This window comes from Pagrus major, chromosome 7, assembly GCF_040436345.1.
Source record: "Pagrus major chromosome 7, Pma_NU_1.0".
Lineage (NCBI taxonomy): Eukaryota > Metazoa > Chordata > Actinopteri > Spariformes > Sparidae > Pagrus > Pagrus major.
In genome coordinates, this window is record NC_133221.1 from 35060969 (window position 1) to 35081355 (window position 20387).

At 38.7% G+C, this 20387-nt stretch overlaps 1 long non-coding RNA gene across 1 annotated transcript; it reads right to left on the bottom strand.

The window, feature by feature from the left end:
* Window positions 1–10207: 10207 nt before the first annotated feature.
* LOC141000142 (uncharacterized) lies at window positions 10208–17432 on the bottom strand. Its single transcript, XR_012179518.1, has 3 exons — window positions 17137–17432; window positions 10334–10423; window positions 10208–10237 (listed from the first exon to the last, which is right to left on the bottom strand). It is a non-coding gene; the product is annotated as an uncharacterized lncRNA (long non-coding RNA).
* Window positions 17433–20387: the final 2955 nt, after the last annotated feature.

Consider the following 20387-nt stretch of genomic DNA (forward strand, 5'->3'; position numbering starts at 1 on the left):
ATGACTGGGTTAGAGTGGACGGTGTCTGATGTTACGGGCAGTGAGGGAGGTACCATGGAGAAGGTGGGAGAAGTGAGGAAAAGACCCATGACAAGACGGCAAGTGAAAAGAACTCATGGAGACACTCTTTTCAATTTTGCTTATCATGCTCCATATTTCCTCCTTCGATGGGAATGGGCTCCGAGACAGAGACAGAAGACAGCAAACCTTGCTGGTGTGTGAGGCTGACATCATTTGCCTACAAGAGACTCACTGGGATGATGAGTGTGTGAGAGAGACTGAGAGAGAATGGATGGGTGAGATGTATGTTAACAATGGGGGAACTAAATCAAGAGGGGTGGCAATTTTGGTGAAGAGGGGAGTGATTGAGGATGTAAGAAAGAGTGTGGATGATGAGTGATTGGGATAACATTTGAACACATGGAGGAAAAGTTTTAACTAATGAATGTATATGCACCGAATGAGGAAAGAGAGAGAAGGTGGGAGTGGGAGGAATGTGTGGCGACAACTGTATGATTGTGGGTGATTTTAATGTGTGGTGGGAAGGTTGGATGCTTCATCAATTGTGTGTTTCAGGAGTGATTCATCCAGAGGTGTGCTGAGACAGGTGATGAGAGAGAAGAGACTGATTGATATGTGGAGAGATAGAAATCCAGAGGGGAGGGTTTTTTCTAGACAGACAAGAGGTGGGGGGTGTTAAAACAGAGTATAAAAAACAGGATAGATTTAGTTTTGGGAGCAAAGGGCATAGCAGACAGGATAGGTAGGGCAGAATATAAAGCCACAGCGCCCAGCGATCACATGGTGTTGGAGTTTAGGTTAAATCAACAAATTGAAAGGAGGGGAGTGGTGTGTGGTGTTTGAATGGTGGTTTAGCAAAGGATGAAAGGTATAAAAAGAAAGTGAGAGAATGTATAAACAGGAGAATGAATGAGAGTATGAAAATAAAACACAACTACGTCAGTTCAGGGTCCAATATAAAAATATATATTTGCAAAATAATAGCCCATTAAATGATTGATCAATGAATGATTTCTTTCACCTGGTTAATGTGATTTCTGCTCCCGAACTTCACTGCACAGCTTATCAATATCAGGGCTGTAAGCCGTCACTTTGATCTTCACACAGGATTGCAAGCTGTCATCTGTGAGGCGGGAGCTATGTTTGCTATTTATGTAGTTCATGCTGGGTAAAACCTGCTCACATAAGTATGTGGATCCAAAGATTGACAGGACTCCAAATGCATATTTTTTCATGTTCATATAAGTGTCAGGAATGGCATTCCATGTTTCGAACACAAGTTTGTCTGGTTTGGGGAGGTTTTCAATATCATTCCATTTGTTCTTCTGAGCACGAGTGGCCTTCTGATGAGCAACATCCTCAAGATCAGCTGTCAAGCTTCTTAACTTAGACACCCTTACGTCTTTGTCAGCTATGACGGCCAGTTCGATCTCAAGATCGGGTTGACTTACAACTGTAAATGCAGTCATATTCAACGGGGATGGATCGGTGTTCAGGTGTTTTTTTCCTGTCTGAAATCTCAGAATCTTTTTCCAAACGCAGTTTGCATTGCGATGATTGCATGCTGCAAATGGTCATAATTTATCTGATTGTGTGCTTCTTTGAACTTGAAAGAGGAAAAGTGAGACAGCGTACCTAGCATATTGCTTATTTGGAATACCAATCCTAATCGGTATTGTAATAGAGCTAATTTTCATATTCCCCTTTTGGAATTACATCAGTATGAAAGATCACTTATGTGATCCAATAGTCATTTGCAGATTGTGTTCTTGGAATTAGGTATCATGCAAAATATCACCCATTAGGATTTTTTTACTCATTACTTTAATTATGAATTAATGCTCATTGCATATTGCATATTATATTGCATATTGCATATTGGATTGTTGGACTTACAGATAGTGTAAAATATAACTCGATTGGAATGAGACTGTTACTTGCAGAAAACATATTACATCAGAATCAGAATACTTTATTAATCCCCGGGGGGAAATTGTTTTTGTTCTGGATGCTCCGTGCAAAGTAGAAATAGAAATATAGCATGAATGGAAACAAGAGATAAAGATAAAGATATAAATAAAATAGTAAAGTAGACAATAAAATAAAATATAATAAAATAAAATAATAAAGTAGACAATCTCAAGTGTTCAATGACCACTCCAAGTATTTACATATATACAGTGCAAAATATATATATGGTATGGGAAATATACATAGATACACGTATACATATATAAATATATATAGCCATTTGAGTCCGATCATCAGAGGGAGGAGTTGTAAAGTTTAATGGCCACAGGTAGGAATGACAAGTAATTAAACTATATTCTTGGAATTTCTGATTAAGTCTTTGGAATTGCTTATCCAATTTTCATATTGTTTACCCTTACCTTCAAAAAGATCAACACAGGACTTTTCACACATATCCGTGTTGCACAGTCCACAGCAGCCCTAAGAACTACTGCGGTGATACTGCAGTTCGTTTTCCAATTATCTTTTTAATGTCTTATATATAGAACAAACATAACACAAGTTACACACATAAAAAGCAAATCATTAAACATAAATGAAAAGTAGGAATAAGTAAAAAAAAAAATATATATAGAAAATTATAGCATTTGTGGTCAACATATCACACATACAGTAATTGAAATAAGTACACAGTATAGAAGTTGTCAGAGGTCCATAAGAGGTTTCCAAGTCTTCAGAAACATATCCCCTTTATTTTTCAAGGAGTAAGTATGCTGTTCCAATCGTAATGTCTCGTTGAGAATTCTTATAAACAATTCAAAGGTTGGAGGTTGTTGTTTGTTCCAGTACAGCAGAATACATTTCTTTGCTATGTATGATATTATGCTAATCTGTTTGGCTGAAATGGGGTCTAGTGTCTTGTCCAATTCTGTTCCGAAGAGGTACCGTATTGGAGAGATGTCCAGTGGGATTTGGAGGACCTTAACAGTCAGATCACGTACCTCTGACCAGAAGCGTTTTATTTGTCTACACTAGGGCTGGGCGATATGGCCTCAAATCAATATCACGATATATTGAGCAACTCACCTCGATAACGATAGATGAACGATAAGTAAGTATTTGTACAGTCAAACTAACCAAAAGCTTCTTATTGATCATTATAAAGTTTCAGGGCGTTCCTGTAACCATGGTAACTCACGGTGCCAGAGGGGAGGGAGAGACGCTGAATGAAGCTGTTTACACAGATACACTGCAGACAAAGTCCAGACTACAGTTGTTATTTCACACATGTAGCACACAACAGGAGACTCTCCGTGTCAGACGGGTTCTCACGTGCTGACTAAACTCAGCTGATAACGTAGCAGCGCGACGAGTCCTTGCTAGCTAAGCAGCTAAACTTTAGCACCGCTCCGTGCTGAGATCCCGCCCTGTGTGGGTCACTACACTGTCATTGGTCAGGCGCGCACACGCTGTTAACGACACCATTGGCTGTAGAGTGTGACAATCTGTCAATAAAAATCAGCCAACAGCTCTCTGATCTGCTTTGATCTCACAAGTCGCCTCTGTGAAGTTTGAATGACCGAAATCCGTCATAGCGACGGAGAACTTTAATCCATGTTCAAAGTGTAAAATAACTTAAATTTCCTTCAAACACAAAGTATTAAAAATACAGTCTGTTATAAAGAGATTCGACAGCAGCCGCAGCAGCAGCCGCCTTATCTTTTGACCCCGCGTGCTCCATTTTCTCCGTCTCACGTCTCTTTCCCTTCTTGTAACAGACTGGATGGAGTCACGTGACTACACGCGCTGTATACTAGTACAGCCGAGCGTCTTAAAGGGACATGAACATAGCGGTAGCCTACCAACACACACAGCCAAACAAGACAAAAACGACTTTTCCTTTTTTTTTTTAAACACCGAATATACCGACAGGGGCAAAATGACGTCGGTTATCGTCGTAAATTTCGGTATTTCCCAGAAAACGCTAATGACAGATCCTATACATATTTTACAACGATGGCATTTAGAGGAAGAATTAGGATATATCTTGTTTAAACGAACTGGGGTAAGGTACATTCTGTACATTAACTTATAATTCTGTTCAATTATTTTATTACAGAACAGTGATGTAAATACATTTTGACATATAGCGTCCCATTGATCTCTACTTAGGTTGCATCCCAGAACTTTTTTGCTATATATTTCTAAGTGGCGTATAGGAAGAACTATGATGGTCTAGCAGAGTATTGTAAATCAAAGAGATTTTCCCTTCAACGAAGTAGCACTATTCAAAATTTCTTCCAGACTTGTTAGCCCCAAACACAACCGTCCAGATCTTTCTAGAGTAGTAACTAGGTGACAAATTTGTAAATATTTATTAAAGTCTTGTTTAGGGATTTTAAACTCCGACCTTAATTAAGGAAATGACTTAAGGCGGCCTTCATTGAATATGTCTTTAAAATTGTGTAAACCATGATCTTTCCATTTTGTAAGCAAGGACTTTCCGATTGAGGATGGCAAGTCCGGGTTAGAGGATAAAAGAGCTAACAAAGAAATTCTAGCAGACGACCCACAGAACCTCTTAACATGTAGCCAGGCCTTAAAGGAATAGTTCACTCTAGAACGAAATTCAGTCATTATCGACTCACCCTCATGCTGATGAGAAGTCCGGTGTAGTTTCTTATTCCTCAAAGTGCAGCTGGAGACCCGCGGGGGTACCCTCCAACAGCAATAATCTATGTGAAGAGTGTTGATGGCGTCCGAGACCAGGGCCGGTTTTTGCTATGGGCAATGTGGGCGACCGCCAAGGGCGCAATCTATGTGAGTCATGTATGTCAAAAAAAAAAAAAAAAAAAAAAAAAGACAAAACAAAACTTGCCAGTTTTCTAGACTACCTCATTTCCATGTCAAGTTAGTGGAGTGGGCGCTGGGGCGACCTCATTGTCACGTCAACTTGCTGCTGAGAGTCACACAGGTTGTGTGTGTCAGAAGAGGTAAGGGGGAGGGGGGCGGGGGATCAACTTGTGATAATGATGAGTGATAATTAAAAAGAACTACAAAAAAAGTGCAAAAGAACTACAAAAAAACGGAAGGAGGAACCATTGCACAGTTGCTGGCCGGACCATAAAAAACGGCGCACATCATCGCAGGTGCAGATCATCATCAATCAATCACACGCAAACAGTGGCAGGGAAGGAGACAGTTCTCTCGTCGCCTGAACCCTGCAGTGAGCCCATGCAGAAGAGAGCTTCTACAAAAACCAGAGAGGCAGCCGGTAAGACGAGTGAACAGAGACTCTTGCTACGGAGGTTCAATTGCTGATTGTTTGTGTTAGCGCTAGCTTAGCCAGGGGGTTGGTTGCCCAGTAACGCGTGGCTTATTAAACACTTAATGCCCACGTGTGCTGATTGTTTGTTAACGTCCTGAGTCTAATGAAATGTGTTGAGAATGTACCATATATAGAATGTAAAGATTAACTGGTACTTATGTATTGAGCACATCTGAGGGTTTCACTTTGATCTTGAAACTTGGTAAATTATTAAATGAAAATTGATTGGGTTGTGTTAATCACAAAAGCAATTTAAGTATAGCATGATTTGAGCATTTCATACTTGTGTAAAGACTAATTTCACTTTATTTATTAAAATCTGACCATAAAATGTGATTAAGGTTGAAAAGTAATTCATGTTAAAATACAATTGAAATTGAGACAATTTGTTAAAATGCATTAAAAAATAAAAAGACTAACAATAAATATTAAAAAGAAGTGAAATTCATACTTACCTGACAACATGCTAAAACAATTGACAGCTGTGGGTAACTTTATTTGCACTTAATTTGCAATGTAATATAAACAGTTTTGGGTTTCACAATATTTATTTATTTAGGTATTTTTCTGGCCTTTTGTATACTTTCCTATTAGTCATTTGAAATATCATTGGCATTATGTACAGAATTTAAACATGTTTTCTTTTTGTGTGTTCTATGTTTGAAAGGTTTTTCACCTAATGCCTGATGGCTAATGGCACTTGGAAAAAAAAAAGGAAAATAAAAAGGAAGAAAAGGAAAAGCTGCCTGGTCATTAAGTGAATTCCAGTTAAACCTCTGAGTAGATGACTCCATCCCTTTTCAAGTGGGAAAATTGCATGGCAAAACTTAAAGAAACTTGACACAAACACAAGAGGGATCTGCCTGCACTAGTGATTTGAAACTTTGAAACTCACAGCAGGATGTAAATACCGGCGTGTATCTATCGCGAGTCTCGTTGATCTTGTCTGGCGCGGCTTCCGTAGTGCAAACGCTGTGAGGGAGACTCGCGTGAACTATATTCCGAACTTGTCAATAAGATCTAACTTCTGGGACTGATCTCTCTGGATCGGCAAGGTACAGAACGATATCATCGGCATATGATATTCTATTATCTGTTGTCCCAAACTGAATACCGGAAATTTCTTCACTTGTCCTTATGACTTCAGCAAGGGGTTCGATCGCTAAATTAAATAAAAACGGCAGAGGGGACATCCCTGTCGACAGCCTCTGCTTAAGTTAAATTTTTCTGAGACAGCACCATTAACACATATTTGAGCTTGTGGATTACTGTACATTGCTTTGACCCAACTGATACATCTATCGCCAAAATTAAACTTCTCCAAAACCCAAAGTAAGTATGACCACTCGACCCTATCAAACACTTTTTCTGCATCAAGGGATATTATCATAGCTGGTTGGTTGCAAAGGGTCGAGTGGTACACTATGTCTAACAGCCTTCAAATATTATGTCGCATATCGTGCCTTTACAAAACCTGCCTGGTCGGGGTTAATTAGCTGAGGAAGAATGTCTTCTAGTCTATGTGCAATTAATCTAGCAATAATCTTAAAATCAACTGGTAGTAACGAAATTGGACCAAATGATGTACATTCTGCAATGTCTTTATCTTTTTTATGTATCAATGATATGACAGCTGTCTTCATTGATTTGGGAAGGGTCCCATTTTCAAAGAAATCTGTAACCATAGGCATAAGGAGAGGTTCAATCTGTGGCCAAAAGGTCTTATAGAACTCTGCACAGTATCCATCTAATCCTGGAGTTTTCCCAGAAGACAGAGACATAATTGCCTGTAGAACTTCTTTTGAGGTGAAGGGAGAGTTCAGGTATTGTTTATCTTCTTCAGAGATGGAGAGGAGAGATACATTTTCTAAAAACATGTTAATGTCAATCAGAGGGGTTTTCAGATGAGTATAATTGCTTAGAAAAAAAAATCTATAAAAGAAGACTATTGACTGCAAGTCATATTTTAGCTGTCCCTTTGCATTGCGTATGCGGTTGGCGCTTTCTTTTTTAAGCTGGTACGCTAAGAGCCTGCTAGGTTTATTTTCATACTCATTATATTGCTGTTTAGTAAAGAACAGGAGTTTTTTTATATGTTCGGTTTGAGTAAGGTTGAGACGGTTTCTGACGTCATTAAGCTTCAAGTTTTCATCTGTGGGTGACTGAAGTGTCTCCAAGTTGACAAGCTCCTTTGTAAGTAGTTCAGTTTGTTTGGTAATATTTTTCTTTCTTGCAGATGTGTATGACATCAACTGCCCTCTAATCACGGCTTTGGCTGCATCCCATATTACCACAGAAGTGACAGGGGAAGCTGCATTATCTTGCCTGTATTGGTCAAGCCATAGTCTTATTTTGTTACAAGCTTCAACATTTGTGAGAAGTGAAGAGTTAAACTTCCAGTTCTTGTTTGTTGGGGGATAGATAGCTGAAGATAGACTGGTGAGTGGTCCGATATAAGGATGGATCCTATATCACAGGAAACCACAGAGGAAAGATGATGCTTCAGCATAAAAAAAAGGTCCAGTTGAGAGTATGTTTTGTGGTGATACTGCAGTTTAGAAAATAAAAATACACATTTTGGAATGGTTATCAATGCTTTCAGCTAATCCCTGTAGAAGAAAAACTTCTGTCAAACACTGACTTTCCAGAAGTCTTTATTTGAACATATGAACATTATTATTGGAAAAAAGGTTTTGAATTAATTTAAAGTAAAATAACGTCTTTACATTTTTAACTAAAATAATTATTAATCTTTTTTAAAAATGTATTAAAATAAAACTCAAATACAATCTTTAACAAAAACTGTTGTGATTTTCAGTTTTTTTGTACAATCACTGCAACAATTGAACTGTTGACATTTTTTTTGTCCTTTCATTTTTAAAGTTCCTTAAAGAGGTCCAGAAGGTGTTGCAGCACAGGCAGCAGACCAAGGAGGAGATCCAGAAGGTGCCCCCTGAAGTTCCTGGAGATAAAGACCTTTTCTAGCTCTTACTGCTCTCTGCCTCTTCAGGTCCTCCAAAGCCTTGGAGCCACTACCTGGCACATTTGTGGGCAAAGCCGTCTAGAGCTGATGAGTTTCTTGAGAGGAGAGTCATTTACCTTCTTTTGGAGGTAAATGTACTTTGCTCTTGGGCTTTTGTTTCTCGCCCTAGGAGACTTCACTGGGGAGCAGGAAAGCCTGGTAATTTTTTTGGCCTCGTTATGTTTCCCAGTAGACTTCACTGGGGTGCAAGACAGCTTGGGACGTTTCTTGGCCTTGTGCGGTTTCACTGTCTTTCTTACAGCATCTTCCCAAACCGGTGCCCCTGTTGTCTTTGTTACATCCTCCTCTTCCTCTGAAGATGAGCCAACCTCTACCACATTGTCAGCTGGTCTCTTGGGGTCATTGTGTCTGTCTTTTCTAAGCCTCTTTGTCATCATTTTTTTTACTTTTGGCTGCTGCCTCCTTCTGAGCTTTTGCTGCTGCCACTGTCTCGTATATGTCTCTTCGTCATCTTCTTTCCTTTGCCCTGTGTTATGCTCTTGCTTGTTCCTGCGTCACTGTCACACTGCATTGTGCCCTCCTTGTGTCCTGTCTCCTTCGCAACACATTTCTTGCCCTTATCTGCTCCCTCTTAAGTCATGGAAAAACTGTTGTCCTTGTCAACTCTTTTTGTGCTCTCACCCTGCATGTTGGTGTAGATCTTGCACCTGTTTTTGTTTGTCTTTGCAAGCGCGATTGGCTGTGTCTTCACGCATCTGGAAAGCTTCGCCAAAGCCCAGGTCAGCCTCATAGGATTTCTCTGCTGTGGCTGTTGAGTGGCACATCAGCCTGTGGATGTTTCCCTTCTTGCTCTCCTCCAAACTTCGCCCAACCTACAGAAAATGAAACAATTACAAATACATTAATAGTTGTGCACAATTACAATTGTGCACACTTGTCATTAATATCTGACAAAAATGTCTTGCACGTGCTGATGCTGATGCCGCTGCAAAGCAGGGAGAGCGTTGGCCTCCCTGGAAGGCCAAATGACTCCCAGCAGTTCTGAAAAGCAGTGAGTATTTCATGATATGGGCCACCGTTGTTGTTGGAAAATACCAGTTCAGAGTTGCCGGTTAGGTAGTTGTGTAGGTTGTACATTAGTCGGTAAAACCACATGTACTATCTCTTCGTAAGTGGAATCAGGGCATGACCAAAGCTCTTTGGTTTTGTGGTCTTTAACCTGTGAAGGAAACAAGCAAGCAAGCCCCGACATGTAGTGGAAATGTGGAATAATAGCAAATCATTGCCCATATCCGGAATGTAAAGGAAGTTAGAGGCTAAGTTTGGATTAATTAGCAGTTTTCATTATGTGGAAAGTAGAGCACTTTCATGCTGTATTTGGAAGCATAGCAAATTGTGACCCATACATGGAATATAAAGGAATTTAGAGGATATATTGGAATTCATTGACAGTTGACATTCAATATGTGGAAAGGGAAGTACTCTACACTATGTGCTGTAATTTGGTGCATCCTCTTACTCGAGTTATCCTCCGTTCCAACTCATCCTCCTCTGCCTGGGCAAACTCCTCCACCGCAAGGTTGGTGATGACCACCTTCCTGTGGCCATTGATACATGCAATATACCCACTCAGTAAACCATACACACGCTTGAGTGCCTCCCTTCTCTTGTCTCTCTCAAGGGTGTCTGTAAAGTCTATTTGATGTTTATAGTGCCAAACCATAACGTAAGTTCTTCATTCATCTTGGGGCATTTTCCATATAAAGCAGGTCAAGGCCATACTCTTTCTAATATTCGAATAGAAGGTTGCTCCCTACATACTTACGTAGAGCTAGCGGTATGACTCTACAGTCATGAACGCTGTTGTGTATTACCCTCACCCCAGTCCTTACAACCACAACGTGTGCTTGAGGTGGAGGCACATCACCAGTGGGCTGGAAGAGAATGTAGAGTGTTTAAGTTTCAACTGATGTCATGAGTCTAAAATGCAGCACACTTTAACAAGAAAATGAAGAACATGTTGGTCTTACAAGGCAATGAAGGGTGTCTGGGATTTGCGGGGCAGCCACCCTGCCAAGGACTCTTGCTGCCCAGGTTCTTTGCATCGTTGTTTGTGGCATCTGAATATAAGCAGAGACTACATGTAACAAAATAATCAAGTAAATTAGACACTACTATCTCCATTTTGGAGTGGGTTAGGGAGCTGGATAGGCTTTTGTAATATGTCTCCATCTCTGGAATCACTAGGAAGCAAAACGGCATTTGGGGAATGTTACATACCAGGTACTTGGACGGTCCACTCGCCCTTTACAGGCTCTTTGTCCTCACCAGGCTCCTTGCAATACAAAAAGAAAATTCACATATTTAAACAGTCAATAGTTACACATCTTCTGTTTACTCCTGCTTTATTCAGACTTTTAATAAAGTACTTTAAAAAAAAAAATTAAGGTTGCGTGTGTGCATGCGCATTATATCATGTGTAGTCAACTGTGAGCCTAGCTCCTCCTCTCCCTCCTTAATGTCCTGAATCTACATCTTCATCTGAAGATTGCTGGAAATACATTTGTGAATTTTACCAACAGTGCTACCGTGTACATATGCAGCAAAGCCGACAACACGCTACATGTTGCAAACCATTTAACACAAAATTCACTTCACAGTCCGTACTTGCATCCCTAAGTAGCGAATTGGGTCGTGAGAAAGACATTCCAACACGGTCCTTGAAATAGAGAAAATACCATATTTTATAACAATAATAATTAATATGTCATTAGAGTTTTGTATTCAATATTTGGAATATATGGGTCCTTTCATTGGCGGCTATAATGCCAATATTGGAACAATCACTGCTTTTCATTTTACCCCGGTAATTTGTGTTTTCGATTTAAATCCAAAAATTGAAAGCAGCACTAATTGGGATTTTATCTGTATCATTTCATCTTACTGTTTTCTGACGTGAATCCTGGTGGCCTGTCTACAGTGAACAAGACACTTCCTGAATTTATTTATTTATTTTTAATTTAAACAATTTTATTGAACAATTTGAATGTACAAAACAGCAAGGTACACAATAACAAACAGCACATTGAGGACATAAACAATAAATAAAACAGAGTACAAATATAAAAATAAATACAAAAATAAATAAATACATGGTTCAAGCAGGGGCTTCAGGGAAAAACTTTTCATAATGACTCAGTAAGGTATTACTTTTTTTGTTATTTATCAAAATTAGAGATTTGAGCAAAGAGCTCAGTTCCAGGAGAAAAGGAGCAAATTTAGGTAAGGATTTTGCAAATTTTTGTTTGTGAATAAAACATTTTGCATATAGGATAACAGTTCATCAAGTGTTCAAAAGCATTATCTTCTGGGTTAACATAGTAGCAAATAACATCCTTGAGGGTAAGAGAGTAGACAGTTAGCAGCATCAAAAAAATGAGATTCAAGATCACTCCAAAACCTTTTAGACATGTCACAATAAAAAAACAGATGTGAAATTGTTTCTGTATTATGATTACAAAAAGTACAGGAATCATCATCTATAAACTTAGCAATAATACTACTAACTGGGTATATCTTATGCAGTATTTTAAAATGTACTTCTTTAGCCTTGTTAGATATGCAATATTTGTGGGGTAGAAGCCAAGCTCTTTTCCAGTTTATGTCCTCTATTTGGGACCTCCAGTTAAACTTGCCTCTAGGTACAACTCTATTCATTCTTTGAAAACACTGACGAATATGTTTATTATTACACTTTCTATCTGTTAGTTCAATGCCACTCAGCATCAGTACAGGTTGACTTGTTTTATATTCACTGTAACTCAAGTGGCTTTTTATAAGTTGAATTAACTCTATTGGGATAGCACGAGTTACAGATATAAATTCTCTGGAGGGAACAGGAAAACTGTACAGACATGAAACGTTCATAAGACAACATATTACCAGCATTATCAAAAAGATCGAGGATATGGATGATACCTCTTTCAAACCATTTTGGCAAGAATAAGGATTTGTTTCTTATAAGAATATCGCTATTATTCTAGCGGAAAGCTTTGTGAGGTGAGAAATTGTGGACAAAAGCCAGCTTCCATGCTCGGAGGGATTGTTGATGACATTTTGATAGTTTGAATGGTAATCTATTAGGTAAAAAATTACATTTCAAAAGAAAGGAAAGACCTCCAATTTTATTAAAGATGTTGTTTGGGATGAAAAACCAGATAGAGTCAAGGTTTCTGAGACACTTTCTCAACCAGTTGACCTTAAAGGTGTTGACAGTGTCGCTAAAATCTAGGACTTCAAGACCTCCTTCTGCCTTACTGTTGGAGAGTACACATTTCTTAAGTTTATGCGATTTATTTTTCCAGATGAAGTCTAAGAAAATTTTATTGACTTGTGTGGTTGTTGGTTCACTTACAAATAGGGACAATGCTGGATATACGAAGTGAGACAAGCCTTCTGCTTAAGAGAGAAGAACTCTACCTAGAACAGACAAGTCCCTTTGAAGCCAAATGTTAAAAATAGATTTTTTTTTTTTAGTCTGTTTGAGAAATGTAAATGTTGCCTAGCTGTAAGATCTTTAGTTATGAATATTCCTAAATATTTAACAGAAGTCTTTACTGGGATATTTTCAATTGTAGAATCACTGGAATTATGCAAAGACAAAATTTCACATTTGGACATATTAAGTTTTAGACCTGAGGCGTTAGAAAATTGGTTAATTAGAGTAATAGCATTAGAGAGTTGATTCTTGTCTTTCAAAAAAAGTGTAGTGTCATCTGCCAGTTGGGAGATTTTTAATTCTCTGCCAAAAATTGAGATACCCTCAAATTTCTCATTGTTTCTCATTGACAATATCAACAAAGTTATTCCCAAAACCGAAACTTTGAGGGACTGAAAAAGAAAGTTGTGCTCAATCGTATCAAAGGCCTTATAAAAGTCTAAGAACAAAATAAGAGCCTCGGTGTTAACTTCATTAGCATAGTCTAATAAATTTAAAATGAGTCTAATGTTGCTGCTAATATGTCGATTTTTCATAAAACCTGTTTGAGTTTCTGCAATAATCATGTCTAGCCCTACTTTTAACCTGTTGGCATACACTAAGCCAATATTTTATAATCAATTGTTAGGAGAGTAATAGGATGCCAATTCTCTATTATTATGGGGTCTTTATCCGGCTTGGGAATAAGAGATATAATACCCTGCTTCATTGTAGCCATCATCTCTCCTTGACTGATGCATTCCTTGTACATAAATAATGAGTTTTGAATAGATTCCCAAAAGTGAGTATAGAATTCGACAGATAAGCCGTCAATACCTGGTGACTTTCCTTTCTTCATTGAGAATAATGCATTTTTGAGTTCAATAGTTGACAGGTCAGAGTCACATATAGATTTGAAATCTTCAGTAATTAAGGGAATATTAGTCTGAATTTTTCCTAGAAAACATGCACAATCCTTTGCATTAAAGTTAGAATTATACAGTTTTCTGTAAAAATCAGAAACAAACTCACTTATCAAATTCGGATCTTTCGAGGGTTAATATTAAGGGCAGTTAATGATTTTCTTTTCACATTTCTTTTTTCTAGAGCAAAAAAGTAATTATTCCTTTCTCCTTCCTCTAGCCATTTGGCCCTCGATCTAACAAATGCACCTTTTGCCAAATCTAGATAAAATTGATCCAGTTGTAACTGGATGTTCTTTACTTCGAGCTCTTCTTCCAAAGAAATGTGTTCTTTATTGAGTAAAAGGCTAAGATTGTACGTCAGATCTGTTTCTAGCTTGTGTTTTTCATTCTTTAATTCTTTACTTCTTTTGATAGCAATATACCTAACTTTATATTTGAAGAACTCCCATTTTTTCCTATAATTATCATTAAGGCCATCACTAAGAGTATCTTGTAAGGTTTTTAACGGCATTATTGAAAGACATCTTTTAGAAGAGAATTATTGAATTTCCAATAACCTCGCATACCAAAGGTTTCCTGATTAGAGGCTAGCTTCAGAATGATTTGCTTATGATCCGATAAGGGGGCATATAGATGGCTAACATCTTTTACATATTGAAGGGAAGAAGATGAAATTAGAAATAAGTCAATTCTAGATTTTAAGGATAGTCCTCTATTACACCAGGTGAAATCTTTTGTAGAGGGATTAAAAAAAACGCCACGCATCAGTCAAGGAGAGGTTGGAACAAAGTAATGAAATGAGGTTATTATTCTGAGAAGTTTGATTTAATCTAGGAGGGTATCTGTCATATCATCTGGACATTCATTAAAGTCACCACACAAAATTATATGTGATCCATTGTATTTCTTGTGGAATTCTGTCAGTTTTGCTATTATTTCATTAAATAAAATCTTGTTGGAAGCATGAGAATTAAACCCATATATATTGCAAACGATGAAGAGAGCATTGTCTTGTTTAATTATTAGTGCAATCCATCTACCATTATCAGAAGGCACTGTTTCAAGAACATCCCCTTTAAACTTGTGTAGAAAAATTAGCACCCCAGCTGAGTGATTAGTGCCATGACTAAAGTGAACTAAGTTACCCCATTGTATTTTCCAAAACTTTGTATCTGACTCACAAGAATGTGTTTCTTGAAGTAAAATTAAGTCAGCCTCATTTCTCCTGCAAAGCAAAAAAATCGCTTTCCTCTTAGTAATGTCCCTAATACCCCTGACATTTAACGACATGACATTAAGATAGTTAAACTTAAAATCCATAAGACAGAAAAATAGGAGAGAAGGAAAAATAAATAAATAAATAAAAAAGTATACCTTTTAAACAGTTAAACACTGAAAAAACCTTGGAATGTGCTGAAGAAAATCCACCAGAAGTGAGGTGGTGATTAAAAACCGTATAAACAGGCCAACGCCAAGAAATAAAGTAATTCTGTAGCATTAACTATCATGAATTTGAGATTAGAGTAAATCAAGTTTCAGCATAGGTAGAATCTATGAGCTTATAGGATTCTTAACATAATGAAATATGTTAAATGTAACAGTGGAAATTATTTCCATAAATCCGAAATATGCCAAAGGAAAGATACCTCTATAAAGAACTTGCGATATCTCCCAAAAACCATAACCACCAATGAATCGATGGGTTAGATGCAAACATTGTAGCTGTCATCTGTGTAAACAACTTATATCTATAAATGAAGCTCCTCTAGCTTTCTTTTAACCATTCAGTAAAATAAATAAATGGCAAATTATTTATCAGTAAACTCTTATAGCATAACCAGAAAAAGAAACACATTAAGCACCGTTTGGAGAAATGAGGATGATAAAAGGTCCATTAATAATAATGATCTTATAACAAAGTTTCTTATTTTACCATGTTAATAAGGTGCAGTGTAGGTGCTTATAACACACTATACTTGAAATTTACTCAGTCTAACTGCATTCAGGTTATCTCTGAAGGATCAATCTTCCTCCCGTTTATGAAAACAAACGGGCCGCAGAAGGAGGCTTTCTTCCCCTCCTCTCTTGCGTTCTTAACCAGGGGCCACAGTTTCTTTCTCGCTGCCTTGTCTTCTGGAGACAGTGCTTCGGAGATTCTCAGTTTTTTGTCGAGCAGAAACTTGGAGCCTTCCCCCCTTTCTCCATATCGCGTCCCGAAGACATCTCAATGCAAATAGGATGATGGTCGATCTACTCCATCTGTCTTTGTTCTCAGTTTGCAGTTTTTTAACCACGTTTTTCAAGCCGTCCACTGTTTGTTTTTGTTGGTTAACGTCGAGAGTGAGTTGCTGGACGGTTGCGGATAATTTCTCCAGGTGCTTCAAAGTTAACTCCGTTGTTGTCTTTATGGCGGAGACAGTACGTAAAGTCTCATCATGCTTTCCAGAGAGCACGCGAATTGCTTCCAGTATTTCCGCGTTCTCTCCGCCACCTGTCTTTATCTTCTTTGGTGGAGGTTTAATCGGAGTGTCTGGAAGTGGGACAGCGAGGCAGATATGTTGAGGGTCTTGGTTAGCCTCAAACCAGTTACTGTCCTCCATTAACTCATGTCCACTAGGAACCTTCAAATCCTTGATGGAGACTAGCTTGTTGCTAGCCTCGGCCTCGTTTGATGTACCAAGTATGTCGCCGTTAGCTTCCTCCATCTCTGTGGTTGTGAACGATATTTTCCTGCCTTTCCTTTTTCCCCATTCGACTTAATTTCAGTTTAATGTGTAAAGTAGTTACTTGTGCGTTGGCCAATGCGCATCTTAAACTTCACATTGGTTGTTTAACCACAAACCTCCTAAATTACCTGAGAGAGCTTGAAAAACACGTCTTACTAGAGCGCCGCCATCTTGGCCTCCCTTCCTGAATTTATATCCTAAACCAGCCACTTTCTGATTACTTAATGGGCAACCTATCAGGCCTGTGATTACAGTTTTTGAAAGCTTTTATCATCATCTTTTATTTGAATGGCTGCCAATGCCTCAATGAGAGATTATTATATTCTCCTTTGAAGGCTGTGACCCTTTGATGTCTGAAAGAGTTTACATTCCCCAATAGTGTACCGAGAAGCATTCTGGGAGTGTTGTCAATAGTCACTCAAGTCTCTTTTTTGAAGTAGTTTGGCATGGAGGATCGCTTGTTGGGAATGCTGATCGCTAATTAGCAAAATTCACCCATTTTTAATTAGAGTTAGCATCTAAGATTTCACTTTTGGAATATGAGTTATCCTTGTAATTACAGTAGTGATTTCTGTGCAATATTTTCAATGAGTAGGAATGCTACATTGGGACTGATTAGGGTTAGGGTTACACCTTGCAATTTAAAGTAAAATTGGTAATGTGAGCTTATTGCATTACGCTATGCCATTTTTTCCCCAACGTACCTCAATTCCAGCTGTCCTTCTGGTAGAAGTCTGGCAAATACAAACAGTTTCCTCAGCCTTCCACGGATGTTGTCCAATGTCAGATTTAGCTCCTTTGCCGCTGTAACCAGCTCCGCAAACTCCTTTAGATCTTCTTTGATCCAAAAGGTGGACAAACAAAAGGGGGAAAATAAACACTGTCATGTGCATTGTTTTGAAGGTAATCCTGCCAAGGCCTCGAAGCTCAGAGGGCAGTTTTCTTTTTTACAGTGGAAAGTAAATAAAATGGAAGGGACACATTTTCAAAGCAGCAAAACAGTGTTGTTAAAGCATACAACAACAAAACTAGTACTTCTAGCCATGATCGCGGGGCTAAAGACATTGTATAAATTTGTGTGTTTCACTCACAGGCAGTGGTGCCAATGTTGGCAAGTCCTCTGAACTGCTGGAACTGCTAGAAATGCGAGCCTCCTCCTCCTTCAATGAACTACAATTGCAGCAATCTGGCTGACTCTACCATGTCACAGTAAATCAGAATATAGTTGTTAAGAATTTGGACATTGTCACACCATGGTGAGGAATGTCCTGTCCTGGGTTTTGTGTCTCGTGAACTTCCTGTTCTATTTTGAAAAGTAACTCTCCTCTCGTTTCAGGTCACTTGCCCTTCCTCATGTGCCACCAGTCTGATGTCTCCTCTAATCCCTAATTGTTTCCACCTGTGTTCCCTCACCTGATGTGTCTTATAGTCTGCGTCTCCCTTTGTTCTGTACCAGAGTGTTGTATTCGTCACGCACCCCAGCCCTCATTCACAGCCTTGATCACGCCAAGAGTCAAAGTTTGTATTTCTGTTCTTGATCTTCTTAAGTGAGTGACTTTTTGTTTGTAATTTTTCTCAGTGAATTCCAGGTCTAGTTTATAGCCATTTGTTTGCCTCCGGTGGAGTGCCTCATTTGTTTCATTCTTTTTCATAGTCAGTCGAGAGAGTAGTTTATGTTTATAGCCTTTTCTTCTTCCTCCGATTGGAGTGATTTTTTGTTATAAGTTTTCATAGCCAGTGAGCCAGAGTAGTTTAGTTCTTAGTCCTTTTATTTGCCTCCTCAGGAGTGATTTTCGGTTCCCTTATTCCTTTTTCTTTGAGGTTGTTTTGCCTCATTTTGTTGTAGTGCTGTTGCTTGTTTTTTTTAGCCAGCAGATTAGATATTGTGCTTTATAGCGTATTTGTTTGTCACCTTGCTCAAGAGTTCAAGTGAAGAAACCAAATTTCTCAATAAAAGCCTGCTCTAATTGTCCTAATTCTGCTCCTGAGTCCTCCTTCCTAGCCCAGGCCTGACAGACATTTGATTTAGTATATAATCACATTCTGTTGTATATTTAAGGACTACTGTATATGTCACATCAATTTTAATTTGTGCATGTTAAATACTAAAGTCACTAAAATTGCTTGTGTGGCATTTTACCTCAGCACCCTCACACTCTGACTCCTCCTCACATGCAGTAAATGTTGACCCAGCTTCAATCTGAACGGTATGAATGGATTTAAGTTGAAGGTTTATCATCTTATACTGTGTTGTATGACTGCTTTACTCAGAAATTTGGTGTTTGTGTGAATGTGTACTCACTGGTGAACCATGCTCTTCTTCACCAAAATGTAATGGATTGTTTCTTGGGACATAACCTACCAGTCCTGAAAATTTCACCAAAATCCATCCATAACTTTTTGAGTAATCTTGCTAACAGTCAGACAGACAAACAAACAAATGCTGGCAAAAACATAACCTCCTTGGCAGAGTTAATAATTAGGGCAATAGTCTTTCCATGGAAGCGGGGTTAGGGTTAGGTAGAGGAAATAGTGTTGTTAAGTTACCTGGGGAGGTTTGTTTGCACGGGCAGCAAGGAAGAGCGAAGCCCCGTCCACTCAGCTATAATGCGTGGGTGTGTGTCAATGTGAGCATAAGGAGGAGTGCTCAGAAGGTTGATGTGGGACTCGAACCCGGGTGTCGTTCTGGGAAGAGTGTTCCTCCTTGTGCTGGTCAGGAGGAGCAATATATAAATACAGTAAGGATTATATACATGGTTGAGTGATGGACGTGAACCCGGGTCCCCCTGTGTGATAGGTGGAAAGTTATGTCTTGCACCATCGAGGGATGATGCCATTAAATCTGTGGGGGCATGTAAAATGATTGCCGGATTAAAGTGGAGGAAACAGAAAAAGAGAGGGGGAAAGGGGTAATAGGAGTGGGGGGGTTTTCTATTCATTTGTTAAATAAGAATTCATATAAAATATCTGTAAAAAGAGGAATGGAGCATCGGTAGGGTGGGGGATGGCGTGGGTTGCAGCCCCCTGAGATGAGAAAGGGTTAATGAATAAGAATGCAAATAATTATCGAATAAAACAGGTAGGCACACAAAACCAGTGCGATAAAATGGTGTAATAAGTCAAAGCATGCCAGGTCCAAGGACCGTGAGGGGGAAATCCGGCCAAATAACCATCCCACCGAGCTCCATGTCCTGTCTATGTGAAACCATACTTTCAAAATAAATTAGATAGGGTTAGGCTGAGGGAACTGAGCCTGCCCCCTGAAGGGGACAGGTGGTGCACAGTCGTTCCCCCGGTCGTACTCGACCCCCCAGTCCCAATAGTTCCAATAGGGTTGGTTGGTGCATCGGCGTCTCTTGCTGTATCGGACCACAGTCCACCCTCCATCAAAATTTCCCATCCTTGTGGGTAAATATTTTTCAATTGTTTTTTAATTCTGGTGTAGCCTTTTGGTATATATGTAATAACGTAGATGTTTGTTATTCATTTATGAAATGAACTGTTTTATCTGAATTAATATTTTTAAACTCAAATTTTGATATAAACTAAAGAAATGAAATTGTTTTTAAATGTTTTAAACAAAAAATACGAGTGCCTGGGGCATTGTTTCGACCCTGTCTGGGTTTTCTTCAGGCCTGCAAACAAATGCTAACTGTCTGACTGACTTGTGGAGAGATGGTTCCCTTTCCAGTGGTCTGAGCAAAGGTGAGCTCCTTCTCCTGAGCGTATCATTTTATATCCCTCTACTCTTGTGTTTCAATGGTCCCGCCCCCTTTCTACGTTAGGAAGCAATACTATAGTTCCCCTACAGATTTAAACTTTTTTGTACATGAAATAATCTGAATGTAGGTTTTTGAAGAAAGTATGTATTTATGAAATTACCTAATTAAAGACTAACTTTTTAAGGTATTTAGGGCCAATATACCTTGTTTACATAAAAGTATACCATGTTTTT